Below are 14,574 nucleotides of genomic sequence, written 5' to 3' on the forward strand. Positions count from 1 at the left end.
CGTGTTGTGAATTCAAAGAACAGGAGATGCATTGCTCTCAGTTAGACTCACATATAAATTCAAAAATTTCCTGCCTGTGGTAAGTGATGAGTTAACTGGCCTTCATCTGGGGCAAGAGTTAACTCTTCAGTTAACTGGCCTTCATCTGGGGCAAGCTGCAGCTTGAATATCACTGAAGACTGAGTTAATAATGTAGAGATTTAGCTCTCGGCCCCCTCATGCACTAGAATTTGCCAGGACCTTCCCATCTCGCAGAGGTTTTATCCCTCATCCACTGGTTGAGAGCTATTTACAGGTGCCAGAACACCGTGTGTTTCAGTGCCAAGCCCCACACTGTGTTTTATTTTCCATACCTGGGGTGGGTACTGTAGCTCTCCCCTTGTGCTTGCTCAGCAGATGAGCCAGTGGGTGGGAAGGCAGCTCCCTCCCTCACCTGGGGGTTCCTCGGCCAAAGCTGATCCCGAAGGGTTATTTTACCATGCCTGTACACCTGTGCTGTAGCACCAGCAGAGCTTGTTTTTTGAAGTCTGCATCCACAAATCCTCCATACTGTGGATCACTAGCAGTGCCCACAGACTGGCTGTTGATGCCAGGGGTAGCCTCTGGGCAAAACCCACCACCTCCATATCTGGGACATCTCAGTGAGCCCATCTGTTCATGCCATCTGAGTGGTGGCTCTCCAACACTGCTGGACAGAGCCTGTGTGCCTTGCTGTGATCCAGATGAAGCTGTGGGCAGCTAAGGGTCTTGAGGATGGTGTGGATGTGGGACTGCTGCCAGCTCAGGTAGACTTGGAATGAAGCTGTTCACAACAGAGAAACAGATCCTATCTGCCCTTGCTAGGGATTTAGAGCAAAGTGGAAGGAAGGGCAGGGTCATGGAGAAAAAGTCAGGAAGAACAAAAGCAATCCCAGGCCAGGTCACGGTTTCATATGATGCTGTTCCTGTAGCTAGTCAGACAATGTGATGGTCAGAAAGAGAAATGTCATAAAGAAGTTCTGTGAATATAGGTGTCCAAAGAGTCATAAATTAAGAGCATACCCGAAGATAGTATCTGTTAATGCTCCTAATGTTAAAACAAAAAGCATCTGCTGGTCTGTTCTGAACCACCCACCTTCACTCCATGTACACTCTTCATCTCCACGTGCAATTTTTGTCATGCCCAAGTGTACTGGGTTTGGCTGGGGTAAAGTTAACTCTTCACAGTAGCTAACATGGGCTGTGTTTTGTATTTATGCTGGAAGCAGTGTTGGTAATGCAGAGACATTTGAGTTGCTGCTGAGCAGGGCTTACATAGTCCCGTACAGGGACTTTTCTACTCCTCAGACTGCCCCACCAGTGAGGAGGCTGTTGGTGCACAAGGAGTGGGGAGGGGACAGCCAGGACAGCTGACCAGAGGGGTACCCCATGCCATATGACTGAAGGGAAGAAGGAATGGGGGGATGTTCCCAGTAATGACATTTGTCTTCCCAAGTCACCGTTCTGTGTGACAGCGCCCTGCTTTCCTGAGGATGGCTGAACACTTTCTTGCCCAAGGGAAGTGGTGAATGAATTCCTTGTTTGGCTTTGCATGTATGCACAGCCTTTGCTTTACCTATTAAACTGTCTTTATCTCAACCCACAAATTTTCTCACTTTTATCTTTCTGAGTCTCTCCCCGACCCTTTTGTGGGGAAAGAGAGTGAGCAGCTGTGTGAGCAGCTAAAGACTTAGCAGATAAAGACTTTCTATAAATCCTCTATAAGGAGCAAAGATCTTGAGATAAAAAATTCGATGTTTACCTGGCAAGCTTGGATATGTAAAGGGAAGGTTATTGGTTTTGGGGTTTGCTGAGTTTTTGCATTTCTGGGGAGCTGAGGATGCATCCCCGTATTTTCTAAATTAAGCAGAAAAATCAACCAGTTGCCAAGTACAGTCCTGTACATCCCCTGCATTTCTTATACTCTTGCACGTGTTATGTCTGCCACTTGTTGGCAGAATTATCTTCAGGATTATCTTTACAGCAAATCTCTGACATTCATCACTGCCTTTGTTTTACTAGGGCCTGTTTTGATTCTGGGAGCTTGTGTCACACAACTGCCTAACAGTGGCCAGAGGCAGAACACTGCTGAACAACTTGAGGATGTGTATGCAAAGCTTTTAATTTAAAAACTTGGGTCCACTCCTGTTCTCCTACCCAGGAGCCAGCTGAGGCCAAGTTTCATGCAGCCATCTGTCACCAAGAGTGGGGGGTGACACAGTCATACCCCAAAAATCAAGATCTGCAGGGCTGTGTGTTGTAGCTGTGGGCAGCTGAAGCTTGGTAGCCACTTGCAATCCCCTGCCTTGGACAGGCAGGATGTGCCTTTTAATCCAAGGGTATAAGCACTAGTGGCAGGGGCAGTGGCAGGCAATGGGAGTGGTGCAGGTCTGTGTTGGAGAGGTTAATGTAGCACTTTGTTTTGAATAGGGTGGGATGAGTGCAGCAACCTCTGACAGTCTGCTGCAGAGACATACACAGATCCTGCTGCCTCTGGCACACGTGGTGCCTTTGGAGCTGACAGATAGGTTATCTTGTTTCCTTCTGAAAACACAGAACTTCTCTGATGATGGCAAATGTGTCTGTTATGGAAATATATTCCATATCCAGGACTGACTGAATTGATTTTGCTGCTTTGCCTTGGGAAAAAAAAAAAAGGCAGAATGCCTTTCACTACAACATTGTAGTGAAACTGAGACTGTGACAGTTGTGCCAAAAGACAAGGATGGCACTGGTTACTGCTTTCTTTCCTGTAAAGGGAACCAGTCCTTGTTAGAAGTTCTGGGTTCTCAGGACTCTGTTGTCCCAGGCAGCATCACGCAGTAGCTCAGCACAGGCTTCCCTGTGCCACCCCACTCCCACGTCCTGTGAGCATTCCAGCACAAACACCTTGTTTGCTCAGCTCTTGGTCTCCCTGCTGAGCCTGCCAAGGAGGCTGCCAGCGCTGCGGGTGATTTATGAGGCAGGCACATGCCTGCAGCTGAATAGGGATTGCCAGCTCCTTGGAAAAAAGCCACATAGCTGCCACCAGCTAGGCATAACTTTAGTCATTGGACCCTGGGTGAAAGACACTGCCCTCACAGTATGCAGGACACCACCCGGTATCGTTTGCTTCTTAATCTGAATGGTCAGGAAAAGTGGTTGGCAATTAAATTCTTAGATCGGTATTTGGTATTACCCCTTGTGCTGGGGAGCACCTCTTGCACCAGAGCAGGATTGCCCAGCTGAGTGCTGAGTTTTGTAACTTGGTTGGAAAAGACAGACCCCAACAGAAGTCAAATAACTGGAAAAACAATTAGCAGTAATGACTGGGTATGACTTATGCAAATGTCTGTCACTGGTGACATCTGAGCAGATGTAACTGTGATCTGAGGGAGAATTTTTGAAGTTAATCCTCGTGGTGACTTCCAGACTAATTTGTTAAGGGATTGAGGGAGATTTTCTAAATAAACAATGCAGTTGTTGAAGATTATGGTAATGCCACTGTTGATCAGACGTGAGCACTGCCAGAGTTTGGATTTTGCTGGCACAGATTGACTTGCTGTGTTTATAGCATTTGTGATTGACACAGACCTGCTCCAGCATTGCTTGGCATTGTCTGATAAAGAAAAATGCAGAACAGTAATTGCCATGTCAAGCAAACCATAAGGTGGGGAGGTACTGGAAATACTGAAAATGTTATTCAATTAAGAGCAACCTACTTCTCTGGGCATATTTTTCCAGAAAGGAATAGAATTTTGTGGCATTTCAAAACCTAAATTCATAACATTTCTAAGAAATGGCAATATATCTTTTAAAGGCTCTCTTAAGTGTGCAAGGCAGAAAGCATGTTACAGTGTAGTGCTTCCTCTTAAAAGAAACCACATATTCTTACCTAAGATTTAACTATATTTCTTCCAATGTTATCATTTCCATATCACCTATCTCATTGTGAATTGTTTAATAGCAGAAGGTACAGCAGGGTCTAGGGGTCAGTGGTGTTACAGCAAGGAGGAGGTGGTGGATGGTGCTAACTTCCAGCAGAGCACGGATGGTGCTCCTCCCCAGATCACCAATTTGTGCTGGATGCCTTTTCTTCTACAGCATTTTCGTGGGATCAAAAGTTCTGCCATGGCTTATGCACAGGGAAGCTTGCAGGACACCAAAACCACAGGGAACATAACCACAGTCAACTCATTAGCTCAGGTTTTTGAGGACTTAGCTGTACTTACCCACGTAATTGGGATGCCTGTTCTTCACAGCAAAAGTTACCAGGGTTTCTTCAGCTTTACAAGAAAAAAAGCATTTCAGGTGTAAAAGTCACTTTCTTTTCTATCCACAACAAAAATTTTTAAGCAGCATCCTGAGATACATTCATGTTTAATTTACTTCTCAGCTCAAGAGGGTAAGGAAATTTGACTGGAATACCAAGGTGGTTAGCCAGAAGTAGGTTATGACAGTTTTTTCACAACTTTCTTACAAGAACAGAAATTACTGTATGAGCAGATTATTGTGCTTTTTTGGTGGTTTGGCTTGTATATTGGTGAAAGATGTGGTAGGTAGTGCTGGAGGCTCATGTACAATATGAGAGTATGAGGAATTTGTAGCTCTGCATTTGTTTCACTTATCTGTACTATATTTTTGGTGCTATTGGGCATGGCCATTTAAAAAATCCCTAGCAATTAAAATTACTAGCAGCTAGAGGAAAGATTGAAGTTAGATTTTTCATTACTGAATGAATTCTGCATTTTACTTTTAAAGTTCAGAATGTTATTCTGGTCAAACACATAAAATATGCTCTTCACGTCTGAATGCAGAAGATGTCATTTCCCACATACTCAGAACTCTTTTTTTTTTTTTTTTGCCATGAGAAAAGGTAATTCAGAAAAAATAGTTCTGTTTATGAGTCATTTCCTGGCTTTCTGGTTCATGATTTAAACACTTACATGATTGCTGAGGTCAAATTCATCCTTTTCCACCCAAATCCAGAGGATCATCAATGAAAGTCCTCCCCTAGGTAAGACCATAGATTTGCTATATAGAAACAGAACCTTGACAGATTCTAATTAGAATTAATGTACCTGCCCACAGTTCTGATGTTCTTGCTATCCCTTCACATCTTTAAATCAAATCAGTATTTCCCTTTCTAAAGGAACATTTTCACTTGGGTGCAAGTGATGTTATTGAGCAGAATGTTCTGTGGTTGTATAAAGCAGAAGACTGATTAGATGAGAAGAGGAGTCTCATTGATTCAAAAAATACAACAGAATCCTGTGGAAACCTGTCTTGAGTTCCAGCCTGCAGTATTGCAGGTGAAAAGCTTAGAGAGAACAGAAATGTTGCTGCCCTGTTCTTACACACTTCCATAGCATCTACCACTCCCTCAGTGGGACTTTGGTCTGGCCTATGGCAACCATTTACATTCCTAACATCTCCTGAAAAGCACTGGAAGGCTGCCTGGCTAATATTTACTTTTTCTTGCTCTGGCTGGTTGTGGAGCCCTTGCAGGTGTTAGTGGGTGTAAAGGGGTGGGGGGTGGGCAGCTGATCTACCCTTGCTGAACAAAGATGTGTGAGCCTGGACTTTAAAAGCCCCTCCCTGCAATTCCACCGATATTTATTCATGTGGATTTCAATTAGTAATTGTTTCTGTTGGTGTTTTGTTTGCCTTTTTTTTTTTCTGGTAGAGGGTAAGTGTGAAGTGATTGATATCTGGGAAAGGAAATCAGGATTTGGCTGTGGAGTGACATTCCATTGTCTTGACACAAAATAACAAATAACTCACCTCTAAATCTGTGTCTCGGGAAATTAAAGTGTAAAGTAGTGAAAGTCATTTGGAGGTCATTGAGATGTAAAGTGTGACCTGCTCCCCAGCACCGAGTAGCTCAGCTCCCAGTGACAGCTTTGAGAAATCTCTCTGTGACTGGGGAAGGGAGGGAAAGCGTGTACCCAGTGCCTGGCTTGTTCTCTCCCCTGCCTGCTTTTGGAGCTGTTGCTCTCACAGAGTTTGCAACCACCACCTGAAAACATTGGTTGTTGTGGTGGTGATTTTATGTGCAAACACAAACCATAACTTTTCAGAAAACATCTGCACAGTAAGGGACCGTGTCTTGGCAAAACCAGCCCGAGTCCCTCCTCTTTTGGAAGCCTCATCCTTGGCAAGGCTGTTCAGTTCTTGCTCTTCTCACATCACCCAGGTTTTCATGGTTTAATTTGTGTGCCCATCTGGGGTGTGTACCCCACACCTGAAGTGGGTGTCAGCTGTGTGGCTTTTCCTCCTGGTGTGGGGCTCTCAGGTCATCCTGGGCACCTGGCACCCAGGGATGCTCTTCCAGCCCAGTTTGCTCAAGCCATCTGACACCTCTGCACTGCAAAAATCCAAAGACATTTAGTGGCACCTCCCAAAATGGAGATTTTCTGCTCCTCCTGAAGGCTAAGGAGATGTAAGGGACCTCCATGAGGTCTGGCAGAATGTGAATGGTCCTTGGCTCACCCTAAGGCCCTGAGGACAGTACTTGAAGGTTGTGCTGTGAGCCCAGCCTGGCAAGGCCTCGCTGAAAGCCAGCAGAGTCATTGGAATGGCACCTCAGGAATTTGGTGCGAGTTCTTTGAAGTGCACTGTTATCTCCATTAAATCATGTAGTAAATTACAGTAGCTCACTGATTTGCAGTATTTTGTATCTGTCTGTGTAGTGAGAGGAAGCAGCACTTTACAGGTACCTGGCCTTGCAGAAATCTCTGTGTGCCAGGAGACCCTCTCAAAGATCCTGCCGTGGGGGCAGGGAGGGAGCCCATAGAAAAGTGTGGGATTCCTGGATTTTATAAGCTGAAATGTGACTCACCAAGCAGTTAAGCAGTAAGATGTTACCCACACCAAGCAGCAGTTTGCTTGGCAAGGTGTCACCAGGGATTTGTCCAGGAAGGAGTTAGTTGCTGTACATAATGTCACCAGTGTTTCTTGGACTCTGAGACATTGACAATTGACATCCTGGATGCAAAAGTATGTCATAGAACTTACAAGGTTTATATAAAGCAAAAAATATTTGAGAATGGTTCTTTGGCAGGTCGATAAAGACAGATGGCAAAGAGAGAAGGATTTGCTGAACTGAGAGAGGACAGCAGGGGAAGGAGAACAAGGGGGCACTTCGAGCATCAAAGCATGTGTTCTTCTTTCCCAGTTCTCCAAGGGTGCTGGAGAACATCCTCGTTGATTAAAAGAGAGGGAGACAGCAAAATAGGCAGGAAGAGGGCTCAGAGGGCAGGAGAGGTCAGGGAGGAAGGACATCAGCCACAGGGGCAGATCAGAGCAAGGAGAGGACTGCAGAGGAAGGACAAGCAGCAGAGCTCTGTGGTGAGTGCTGTCTCCCACATGGAAAACTGAATGTCTTGAGGAGAGAGAGAATGGTCTCTTCACAGCCAAAACAGGTCTGTCTTGCCGTGTCACTGAATCAGCATCAAAGAGCTGAGAAGCATCTGGGAATACACATTTGAGGATAAAATTTCCATTTGCAGACAGGGAAAACTCATCTTCCCGTCAGCATTACAGCAGCCCTTGCCAAAATTAGTCAAAACTAAGAATATACCCTTTGCAGTAGCTGGATGATATTTGTGAAGATCCTGGTCATGCTGTAGAGGCAAGGAGAGTATCTGGATGCCAATGCCTGTGTAACCATGGCATTTCACAGCCCTGTTGTGCCATTGCCACATGTTTTGACAGGAGGGGCTGCTCTTCATCTCTGCCCCAGCACTGGAAGAGCAGCAGCAATTCTGGCAGTGCCATTCCCTAGTGCCAGGTCTCATAGCTGTGCTTAAACCTCCTGCTTTGAATATCAAAGTTTAGCCTCTGGATGCAGCCGTAAAGGAGATAACAAATCAGGCCAGTAAAACTCGCTTGACTTTGTGGGCCAGCCCAGATCCTGATGATTGGTGTTGCAGGGCGTTTCTCTAGGAAAAGGAACTGGTCTGGTGGCTTTTCAGGATTTGCATTTTTTTTTTTTTTTAACTCACTGATGGGAAGCTCTTTGGTTTTCTTTTTCACTGTCACAGGCTCTCGTGTTTCTGCACAGACTTGAGCCAAATTTGTATAAAGAAATGCCATTAAAATATTCAGTGAATAAAGGGGATACATACATCAAAGGAGTAAGGGGGTTATGTGAAATGACTTGTCCTGCCTTTCCCTGGTGACTAATCAGGATCTGTTCTTCGCACTGCCTATTTTAAAGGTGCTCTGGAAATCTGTAAGGGGAGACTCTAGAAAACAAAGATTAACCTTAGTGGTTTCTGTAATCTGACCTAATTTGGAGTTTGCTCATTGATCAGAGTGGTCTGCAAGTCCATGCTAAACTCCTGGCATTTCCTAGTCTCTCCCCGCAGTACTGTAAGCAGTGTGCTGTCCCTGTTTATTTTTCCTGTTTATTTATTTATTTTCCTTGCCGGCGGTGGGGGCTGGGCTCCGGCAGCACGTCCCGGGAATGAGCGGCGCTGCCCCGGGCCCTTAATGAGCTTTCTGCCCGCCGGAGCAGCACAGCGGGGCCTGGGAATGGCGGGCCCTGGGAATGGCGGGGCTCCGGCGGCGCAGCGCGGCGCGGAGGCCCCGGCTTAACGAAGCGGCGGGGCCTGGCGGGCGGCCTAATGAGCGCGGGGCGCCGGCAGCGCCTCCAGCAGCGGCTCCGGCAGCACCCGGGCCAGCTGCTCCACTTCTCCCCATTGTGACTGGAGCTGGGAGCGTTAAAAAGCCCCAAAAGGTACGAGGATAAGGCATTTTCCACCCAGCACTTTTGGGGGTGGTGGCGTCTGAACCAGCACGTTAACAATGAGGAGGAGAGTATTAAAAAAAATTAGTAGGAAACAGATTCTTTTTAACCTTTAACCACACCAAACAGCCAATAAATCATTAGCTACTAATTAACAAAAACAGAAGGGTAACTTGCTGTCTGGTAAGCAAACTCTTGGAATCACTGAAAGGCTGGCACTGACTTCAGGATGGCTTTTCTTCTTACACATTTGCACTTATTAAAAAGACAAACAAGCCAAGCTTTGAATATTAAGCTATGCCATGCAAAACATTTTGCTAAAAGACCAACTTTCTAAAATAAATATATTTTTTAATGTGTACACTGAGCTGAAAAAATGCAGAATTTAAAATATGCAACATCTGACCCCAAAGAAAATAGGTCTCCTGCTGGTGCCAGTGTAACAAGGTGGGTTGTGTCTCATCTGCAAGCAATACTGGTTTGCCTTTTTTAAGTCTTGGCCATACTTACAGTCTGCTGCTGAATCATCTCCTCAGCTCCTTCAAGAGACTCAGTGGGGTGGCTAAAGCAGGCGGAAGACATCCTGGCTGAGCTCTCAGCCTGAGCTCAGGGAATATCCCTGTTATATTGGAACATTCTCTAGTGGCTGACCAAAACCACTCTCCCTCTTCCAGTCTGTGAGAAAAGTCAAGTGGCAAGTTTTTATCTAAGAATGGAAGTTGGAAAAACGTTTTCTGGTAGAGGAAATGTTTGTGACACCTCTGGAACAGGCTATTATCTTGCAGATTAACTAATAAAAGGGTGAGATCCAGGAATCTGAGTGTCACCACTGCTGCTGATTGAGTAAACAAACATTTGAACTTTGCAATATTACTATTACATGTACAGACACTATCTAGTGTGGTTTAATTTAAAATAAGTCTGTCAAAGATTGGACTACTTTCTTAAATCTCTCCAACAATTTTGCATCCTGATGTGGAACAGTTGGACATACGGTCTAAAATACAAGGGTTAAGTGTTCAGGACAAGGGCTCCCATTGTCCCTTGATCTGTGTGTCTTTTCTGTTCACTGTGCATCGTTACACCAGCTGTGTCTTTAATAAGTAACTGTGTGGGCTCTCGCAGTTTAAATATTTACTTAAACATAATAGAGAATCCAAATGAAACTGAGATACATGAGAATATGCACGTCGGATGTTCTAAGTGGATTCAAGAGTGGATTTATGCAGTAGCTTTGCAAACTATAAACAGTTGTGTTTTGATGACTTTCTCTCCTCTGGTGTCCACTTACAAAACACAAGTTCACAGATTCAGCTTCTCAGGGTTTTTCACCTGGGAGAATCTACGTCTTTCTTGCTGTTGAATTTATGGGGAGCAGTCCAAACATTGCTGCATAACGGAGTTTCATGAAAATCAGATTTGGCATCATTAGTAAAATACCTGCACGGTGTTGTTCTCTTACTGCAAGCTGAGAAAGTCACCACAGGTGGCCAAAGGGAGTTCCATACCCTGTTGCAGCTCAAGAAGGTCACTCCTCCAGGTCCCTGCTAAGGACAGTAGATGAGTGTCACTGTTATCTCTGCTACAGTCAGAAAGGGAGCTGCAGTTTTCAAAAGACTAGGAGGCTGTCATTCCTGTAGTCACAGTTTGCCTGTGATTCTCTCTGGGCAAGGGTGAATGTAGTGGGTTAGAAATGAGATGGGAGGGAGATTGTCACTCACAGATCAGAACCACTGATCTTCATGAAATCTCAGTGAGGCAAAGTTAAGTTCCATTACATTGTTTACAGTTTTAGGTACTAATTGCCATCATGTGAGGAACATAGATATGGTTCATCTTGGTTTACAAATAGAGAAAAAGGTAGGGGACTTATGCTGTCACAGGTGGATCCTGAGACAGGACTGTTTCTTTGTCTTCTCCAAGCGACCCTATATTTCATTATGGGATGCACAGAATATTTGAAGAATCGACATGTGATGGTGATGAAACACTGCAACACTCAGGGCTGCTTTTTCTTCCTTTCATTTGAGTTCTAGAATAACCGACTTCTTTCATAGTTTGTTTAAGGGAGACCAGATTTTCTCTGGCACTTTTTGCTACCTCTTCCTGCTACTCAGTGTTACAGCATGTGGTCTTTGAAATTTGAATCCCAGCTTCTTTCTGGAGAAGCACTAACTGAAAAGGCAGCCTTTAGGGTTAGGCAGCGAAAGGTAAATTTTCAGCTCCATGAGCAGGAACTCAGTTACATGACTTGCATTACTATTAATGGGGGTCATGCTGGTAAATTCCTGTACACCACATTGCACATTTACTCATGAGTGCAGAATTGGCACAGCTAATGAAACTTGCCTTTCGGGTAGCATGTATTTCAGGAGATGGGTCTGACAGGCAGAAAGGACTGCTAAGTACCCAGATGAAAGTCTGGCTTTTAACTCCTTGAACGTATTTCCAGAAAATAATAGTGTGAATTAATGCTGGTTTGTGTTAGCTGTTCCTACTGTTAGGGATCTGTCGTGCTCCAGTAGGATTTCATTGAGGTAAAGATCATGCCTGAAATGTGAATGTGTCTGCTGTCATTTAGTGTTGGCCATTCACTTTCTGGTGCATTTTCCAAGTACTACCTACTGTTAATTATTTTCTTTCAAACATAGGCCAGTCCTCTGCTAACACCAGCTTCTATAATCATTAACAAATAAAGGGGTTTTTTATCGTTTTCACCCCTGCTACTTTCCCAAAGATGATCCCTCCTATGGCTGAGCATCCCCTGGTGATTACCAGTCTGCATTACTCATGCACATCTTACACCCCTTTATTCTTGTACTGTGTCCGTTGCAGTGACAGCATCTTATTCCCAAAACTCTTCTCCAGCCTTTACTTTGCTGCTAATTAACATCCATTTTGCCTGTCTGATATGGTAAACTTGGCACTGCTTTGGCTGCTGTTCTGTGCACCTGCTGTAATTAGACGGTATTTTTAGTAAATGAAAACAAAACTGTCCAAACATTCTGTCCTGTTCAGTGTCATGAAACTTTCCTCATATGCATCTGTGCAACGGCCCAGTGTTGTATTGCCTTTTTAACCTTTTAATCTCAGCATGGTTCCTCATTGTTTTGTAGTTAATTAGTAGAGTTGTTCTATTATTTTTTTATCATTTAGTGCTGAGAGTCTCAGAGTCTGCAGTCTGCAGGAATTCTTGTCATCAGATCCCAAGTTTCATGTTGTGGGATTAATTATCTTTCTTGCATGTAACTATTCAAAGTGATTTTTTTAAATGCATGATACTCTAAATATCCTTTGCATTACCAGTAACCTATATTTAACAATAATCTAAATATTTAATGAATAAAATGTGTCCCACGATTCATTGCTGAAGGAGCTCCTAACTTGGGCATTCTCTGATAAAGTCTTTTATTTATTTCCCATCATTTCAGTTATAGAGTATTCCCTATGTTAGCTGTTGAGAAGATGAGTAGTATGTAGTACTTGCCATGTATTTTGAGTTCTTGTCCCATTAAATCAGTCAGAAAATCTCTCTTTCCTTTCCCAGTAACATATTCTTGCATTTTGGAAAAAGCCTGTCAAATTCTGTCAAATGAGCCTTTTAACATGGTCAGAAAATCACCTTGTGTTTGAACTAAGTATGGTTTGAGCTGCCAATTGATTTCATTCACTGGCATATTCCCTGTGTTCATGGTTCTGTGTGGCCATCAGAGCCAAGGAGATGCCAGAGGTCTGTACTGCAATGAACAGTCAGCATCTAGAGAAACACTTTTCAGTTTCTATGTTCAATAAAAGTAGAAAAAAATCAATTTGCTGCTGCAGCTAGTGACTGTGAAGGAGCAGCTGCAAAATGCTGAGTCTCATCAGGTTGCAATCGTGATTAACATTGGGCAGATCCCCCCTGCTGAGGGAATAAATACCCTGCCTTTGTCAAGGCTCCCATGTAAGAAACAATAGATTATTTCAGTGAAGCACAAGAACATAAATGTTAATCGAATCATTCCTCCAAATGAATAGAACTAGCACCCAGAATGTAAACATTTTAATTTTGGAAGGGAAGGTCTGCCTGTCAGTTGGTTAGTTTTCTATGTGTTTTTTTCATTTACTTTGAAAAGCTGCTCACTAACATTGCCATCAGTGCATACAATAACATTTTCAGCACTTCAAATACGTGTGTTTCCTCTCTTTCCAAGCTAGGCAATGGCAAAGTCCAGGGAGTATCGGAAAAAATAAAATCTGCCTTAATATCCCTAAAGAGAGGTCAAAACCTTATACTGAGTAACTGCCAAACTATGTGATCACATTAGTTCTTGGTAGAGGAAATGGAAAATACTTTCCAACTGGAATTGACTCCAGGAAACATATTTTAAAAATGTTTTTTATACACCGGCATAATTACCCTTAAAAATAAATCTGTCTCTATACAGATGATGAAAGTGGCTGGAAGTATTTTAACAAATTTATGTGTGTGTAAGTGAAACAGAAAGAAGTCATTTATCCCCTTACTGCTTCCTTGTTTGCTGTTCAAATAAGGAGTTTCAGAACTCAGTCAAGCAGTACATGTTTTAAAGCAAGTGTACAGCAAGCTACAGATGCCCAGCCATCTTCATTTTCATATGGATACAGCTATTGTTGATCAACACATCAAATAAATGTGTTTTGACTTTCAGTCTGTATGGTCAGATCCTGCTGAGTTCATTCCTGTGGGGTGTCCCTTTGCAAAGCCAGAAGATTTCAGCTCAGGGCTTCTCTTGTACCCATAGTGTCCTCAGAGAACTTGCACCAGCGGTAGATGAACACTCCTCGGCTCTATATGAACACTAAACATGGAAACAGTTTTCTTACAGGATTTGCTAGTTCTTCACTGAGGCTGCCATGCTGCTTTCTAGACATGCACCCTTTTTAACAGGCATAATGTACTTCCCCACTGGACAAATCTGTCTCTTGAGTTTCTGCACAGCAGACACCATTTCCTGTCAGTCTCTCTGGGATACATCTCATCAGAGACAAAATTAGAGAGGGTGATGTGGTGGTGAATCTGTGGTGGAAGCACAGAAGTTTGAATGCTGTAGTGAGTTCCTGGTGGTCCCATACGAAAGCCTGTCTTTTGGGATCACTGAATTTCCCCATCAGGAGGTGCTGAAGTGGGGAGAACAACAGCTGACAGCAGGTGTTTGGTAGAATGAGCCAGTAACAGTGGAGGTGTGAAGCTGAGTGTGCTAATTCTAGCTTTGTGGCTCATGTTCACCAGGCACATTGTGATTGGGTGGGCAGGAGTTTCCTACTGCCTGGGAGAAGCAGAGGTGAGGAGAAGCCAGAGGTTTTATTGCTGCTGTAAACCACGCTTTCTTTCCATCTTCCGTGCTGCACCTGCAGTGTCAGTCTGTGTGCCTGCACCAGAGTGAGCACACATACATCCATTATTTTTGATTGTCCAGCTGCACAGGTCATTGGTCTCTGTCTCCTGTAACTAGAAACTGGGGGCTTCTCAGCTGACCCAGCAGTGGGCAGTGGTTTTCCATGCACTCCGTCTTGTAGCTGGAACAAGCAGGTTTCATCTGAGTTCCTTCCCAGTAATCAGACAACCGCTCACTAGAGCTTTTATAGAGGCCAGAAGTCAGTTTCTGGTAGCTTTGACAGAGTACACCCATCAGAGAAAATGTGATTTAAGCCTTTAATTTAAGCCTCAGTTGTAGTAATACAAAATTTAAGGGTTTTCATTCCCTTGAGGTGAAAAGGTGCAGAATAACCATCATTTATTAGAATTTACTAAGCAGATATGAGAAAACACCTGTTTGATGTGATTTGGGCCAAAGTGTTCAGTG

The 14,574-nt window shown here is 43.9% G+C and overlaps 1 protein-coding gene across 6 annotated transcripts in view; it reads left to right on the forward strand.

The window, feature by feature from the left end:
- The window catches only part of CELSR1 (cadherin EGF LAG seven-pass G-type receptor 1), a 163,489-nt gene that overhangs the window by 100,946 nt on the left and 47,969 nt on the right, over window positions 1–14,574 (forward strand). The gene's annotated exons all lie outside the window — the stretch shown is intronic.

The sequence above is a fragment of the Prinia subflava genome, chromosome 4, assembly GCF_021018805.1.
Source record: "Prinia subflava isolate CZ2003 ecotype Zambia chromosome 4, Cam_Psub_1.2, whole genome shotgun sequence".
Taxonomy (NCBI): domain Eukaryota; kingdom Metazoa; phylum Chordata; class Aves; order Passeriformes; family Cisticolidae; genus Prinia; species Prinia subflava.